Raw genomic sequence first — 5,919 nt, 5'->3', positions numbered from 1 at the left:
TAAATTTCAATCAAAACTTCAACTGATGGGAAGAAAAGGTAGTGGTTTGATTTCTGTGAGAAACTGGAGGAGGCTACCTGACCAAAGTCTCTCTGCCTGAAAAAAGACTCTGAGAGTCAGGAGAAAGAATTCTGCCCCTTTATCCAAGAGAATTTGGTAGGGCTTGCATTGTTAGTTTTTCCTCAATCTTCTCGACCTTTAAACCCCCATTAAATGCTGTTAAGTACTGAGTAAAACCTAAATCTTTTACAGAAAGTTATGAGAACATCGTCACTTGATAAATCGCTTCCTAATTATGCAATACAACTATTGTCTCTTTGTTGGACCAGTGAGATATATGGCCAAAACGGACATGAATTAACATAAAGTGCCGAACTAATGAATCTAAAAGATGTGATATTTAATATGATCTTCCAAATGTCAACGTGAAGCAAATATTCTTCCGTTGTATACAAATACCTAGAATAAAAGAGGACGTTTTCTTTTTCTTTTTTTTTTTTTTTTTGCTAAGATCCAGTATGCTAAGATTCATGACCTTCTTCCTCTTAAATGCCCATAGCTCTTTTTTTTTTTTTTCCCCTATATGGTCATGTGTGATGTTACTGGCAAGATACACGGTGGCATATAACTGCCATTAGCTGGTAAAGCACTGAATTCAATTCCAAGTCTCTGAATTCAAGACTCATGGGGTAAGAGTAGTTAATTTTAAGTTGGGAAAGGAAAGGAACAACCAACCATTGTAGGTAATGATTTAGGGCAATTTACTTGGAAAGTATTTAATTAATGATAGCAGTGGTATAATTTTGCTTTTCGGATATTTAATGTGTGGACTTTGAAGTCCTCCAGCTGCCCCCAAAGCCTAGCATCCAGCTGCTGGGCTGCAGCCAGGCAGCATTCAAAGACCCCTGCTTCAATTAGCTCCCCCTACTTAGACCAGGTACTTATTGCCAGTAGTGATAAGTTAATCAACTAATGAGTCGATTAAAGAAGTAATTAAAGTGTAAAACAGCAGGAAGGGACTTGCTTTTAAAAGATGCTGTAATACTTAAGGTTAAGTCAAATCAGCTTACTTATATTGCATCAGGTCTGTCTAAAAATCTTCACGTGGCTCTTCTAGCTGGTGAATTCTGCTGAATTAGTTAACGGTAATCTGAATGGCTATTTACTGTTGCCATAGAATCAGAGGAAAATGTACTCATTTTAAAAATTCTCTGTAAGGGCCACTCTGTGTTAGGAACTAAAAGGTATGCAGGGGAAAAATAAGATTTAAAATGCCCATTGTTTTAATAATTGTGCCAAGATTATGTGGATCAATTGTACATTCAACCTACTTTCCTTATAGCAGCACCATGCAGAAGAATAAATGCACGAAAACTATATTTTGACAGTATCTGCATGTTCTTTGAATGATTCTTAAGTTTAATGTTTATTATATCTCTCAGGCAATTCTTTTATTTGAACACTACTTTAAAATTATAATGGAAATCAATGGAACTGTATGATTAAAGGCACAAGTACTCAATACGATGCACATTTTTCTAGAATGTATATTTGTGGTCACATTGGTCAACATAGTACATTACTACATAGAGGCTGGAGAGGTTCTTATGCTAGTTCCCAAAATGTCTTAGACCAAGTGAAATTAGCTCCCATATTAGGAGAATCTTTCATTTTATGTCTTTATTAATTCCGGTAAGCACAGCAATTTTATATTGTTATCCCACTTTTCAGATTAAGAAATCTGGAGTAAAAGGTAAACATGAATCTTGCTCAGGTTAACAGAATTTTTAACAGGCTTAGCTAGAGTCCACAGACTCATCTCAAGTTACTTGTATCTACTATTAATCACTGGGTTTGGTGTTCGCCAAACCCTGAAAATATCACTGTGAGGAAATTCTCGCTTTTAAAAATATTTTTAATACCTTGTAGTAAAGGATAACTTTAATGAGGCAGAGAATCTGCTCACTTCTTTCTTTCTAGGTAGAATAAAGATACAAGTGTGCTTCTCTTTTACACACCACAGTTAGTTCATAAAATTTTTTGTTTAAAAAAAAAAAAAAGATACAAGTGTGCCTGAAGTTCCTTTACTGTTTCATGTTATCTTACTAAGCCTGGTCGAATATGTTAAGATTGTAGTCTCTTTTCTTGAGATCAATATTTAACCTGTATTACATCTAGCTGTCATAGTGATTTCCTCTTGGCATTGTCTCTTTCCCTAACTACAACATCATTATTTCTATCTGTAAGTCATGTAAATACCCAAGTGATATTACATATATATATTCCATCCCATCATGATCCAGAGCATTGGATTTCAAAAGTGGTGTGTATCACAATTATTTGGAGGGATTGTTGAAACAGATTGCTGGGCTCACCTCCAGGGTTTTTGATTTAGTAAGCTTAGAATGGGGTCTAAGAATTTGCCTTTCTAACAAGTTGGTGTTGGTGGTTGAGAGAACACATTTTGAGGAGCACCAGTGTGGAAGAAAGAGCAAATTCTTTGGAAATGGAATGTCTCAGGGGTGAATCTTATGTTTACTACACTGTAAGTATAATTTGGGGTGAGAGACTTTATTTCTATAAATCTCAGTTAATTTTTTTAAAAGATTTTATTTATTTATTTATTTGAGAGAGAGGGAGAACACAAGCAGGGGGAATGGCAGAGGGAGAGGGAGAAGCAGGCTTCCCACTGAGCAGGGAGCCCAGTGCGGGCTCAATCCAAGGACCCTGGGATCATGACCTGAGCTGAAGGCAGACACTTAACTGACTGAGCCACCCAGGTGCCCCAAACTTGGTTAATTTAATATAAAAATCTAAATCTACCTTACAGTCTTCTTGAAAAATTATAATCAATGTATAACACATGGCACTTCAGGGGTATTCAGATATTATCTTTTGGATTGCTTTCTTTAGTGGTGTTTAAAAATCGTTTTTGGTCTATTAAGTATACTCACTCTTCATTCATTAGGCTGCATATTCTCTTTAAAGTTTGTCATTCTTATTTTTATTTTATTTTATTAACCTCTTCTAATATTAATGATATTTTAATGATAGTCAAAATCAATATGTTCCCTTGTTGTTTGCTTTTTTTTTCCTTTTGAATTTACTGAAGAAGGCTTTGCTTTAAAATTAGTGATGCACTCTTAGCCATTCCTTCTCAGGAGATGAGCCCTTTGATGGACTTCTTTGTCTCTGATATGGCAATCTTTATAAATAACATTTATATTTAGCCCTTCCAGTAGTTTCATATCACTGCTGAAATACCTCTTCATGTCCTCTACCTTTTCCACTAGATTTTAAAAACATATTATTCATAGTTATTTTTAGAACCCTGTGTGATAGATTCAATACTGGGGCCATTGCAAGCTTCATAATAGATTGCTTTACCTCTTGACAGTGAGTTGTTTTTCTTTTCTGTCTTGTTTTTTAAGGTGTGCTTTTTACTTCTTGATTAAACACTGAATATCATTTGTAGCATGATATTTGAAAAAATGGGCACACCTCTTCTTCTCTCAGATATTTAGTGTGAGACATTGAGTCAATCTAGTTAGGAATTGATTTGGGTTTCAGTTATCTCTCTCCTTCCACACACACACACACAGAGCACATTACCTATATATCATCAGATTGATTAAAGAATAAATATCAAGACAGAGATTAACTAAAGGCAATATGAGCAGATATTTATCTGATATTGAAGATAGGCCAAAAAATTATCTAAAGTGAAAATGAAGAGAATAATGTAAAAAAAAGTGAATCCAAGACTGTGAATCCAAAACAGTCTAAGATACATTTAATGGTAGTTACAAAAGAAAGAGAAAAAGAGGTAAGGTAGAAAAAAATTTGAAGGAGTCATAAATGAGGATTTTCCAAAATTAATGAAAGAAAATAAGCCATGCATCCAAGAGCCTTAGACAACCTTATGCAAAAAGAATTAAAAAAAAAAAAGGTAATATCATAGTCAAATGGCTGAAGGGCAGCCAAAGAAAGGTAGGGAGATAAGAAACATCACATTCAGAGAAACAATGATAACAATAAGAGAAAACTTTTCATTAAAATGATGCAAGCCAGAAACCAATGGAATGGCATTTATTGAAAGTAAAATACTGAGAGGGGAGCCTGGGTGGCTCAGTCGTTAAGCGTCTGACTTAGGCTCAGGTCATGATCCCAGAGTCCTGGGATCGAGCCCCGCATCAGGCTCCCTGCTCATTGGGAAGCCTGCTTCTCCCTCTCCCACTCCTCCCGCTTGTGTTCCCTCTCTCGCTGTTGTATCTCTCTGTCAAATAAATAAATAAAATCTTTTAAAAAAAAGTAAAATACTGAAAAAAAGAAAACTGTCAACTCAGGATTTTATACCCATAAAAAAATATTATCCTAAAATGAACTCAAATGAAACATTTTGTCAAATAAACAAAAGCTGAGAGAATATATTTACAGCAGATGGTACAACAAGATATGCTCAAGAATTTTCTTAAGGTGGAATCATTATAATTTCATATTAAAATCTTGATTTGTACAAAGAAATTAAGAGTGGCAGAAGTGGTGAAAAGGAAAGTCAATAGAAGAGATATTATTTCCTTAGTTTTGATTGCTTCATAAAATAATTTATTGTCTAATGCAAAATAGTAATTTACCCTAGAGTTAATTGATTAATTTATTGTAATTAATGAATTTATATACTATAGAATTAAAATGTGTGATAAAAATAATTTATGGAAGGGCAGAAAATAAAATGTTTTTCAATGCACTAATGTGAAGTAGTATAACACAGATTTATATTTATATATTTATGTATATTTCTATATATTTATATGTATTTAGTACATAAGCCATGTATAACACATATATATCTATCCATGATATCAAAATCTACTAGATATTTCCTTTTGTTTCTGTTGAGACAATAATTTTCTTTTTTTTACATTAATTTGTTTGAGAGAGACAGAGTGTGGAGGGAAGAGGCAGAGGGAGAGGGAGAGAGAGTCTCAAGCAGACTCCATACTGAGCATGGAGCTAGATCTCACAACCCAGAGATCACGACCTGAACCAAATCCAAGAGTCGGTCACTCAACTGACTGCACCACCCAGGCACCCTGAGACATTAATTTTCCAAAAGTTGTGTTAAATTCTTTCTCTATATGACATTTTGTCACTTTTATTCAATTTTTCCAATTTGAATTTTATTTCATATCTTTTTTCTATTTTTGTAGTCATTGAATAGACAAATTTTGAATGTTACACATGTTGTAACATTATTCTTTCACTGGTTGTAGCTCACATTTCAAATGTATACTTACTGTTTTCCATATCATTTTCTTAAACATATTAATATTTATGTCCTCTTTCAAATAGGCAAGTATTTTCATTCATAGTAGCTGTCCTGGTTCTCCTTTTTTCTGTCCCTAATATTTCCTTCTGAAATTTAAATGCTGCATTATTATGGTTGAGTTCTTTTTATATTTTTAAAACCATTTTTTACTTGAACAGTAAACTTTCCAAATTAGTTATCTTCCATTCTTCACTATAACTAATGATCCTCCAAGGAGGACATCCTAAGGGTCCAACGGTGTTTTCTTTTCTTTTTTTATTTACCCCTTAAATACCTTGCTTTATAGCTTATGAGTCTTTTATAGCTGGTACCATAATCATTCTTTCATTTTATGACATCTTCAGTTAGGACTTCTTCAATTAATTTTTATCCTTCATTTTATCTTTTCTTTCATTCAGGAACTCTGGTGATATACATATTGGCATTTCTAATTCTAGTTTCTGTTTTCACTCTTTTTTCTTTTCTTTTCTTTTTTTTTTTAAGATTTTATCTATCTATTTGACAGAGAGAGACACAGCGAGAGAGGGAACACAAGCAGGGGGAGTGGGAGAGAGAGAAGCAAGCTCCCCGCAGAGCAGGGAACCCGATGC

This window comes from Mirounga leonina, unplaced genomic scaffold (assembly GCF_011800145.1).
Source record: "Mirounga leonina isolate KUSES-001 unplaced genomic scaffold, KU_Mleo_1.0 Mir_151, whole genome shotgun sequence".
Taxonomy (NCBI): domain Eukaryota; kingdom Metazoa; phylum Chordata; class Mammalia; order Carnivora; family Phocidae; genus Mirounga; species Mirounga leonina.
Note: the sequence above shows the minus strand (reverse complement) of the source record.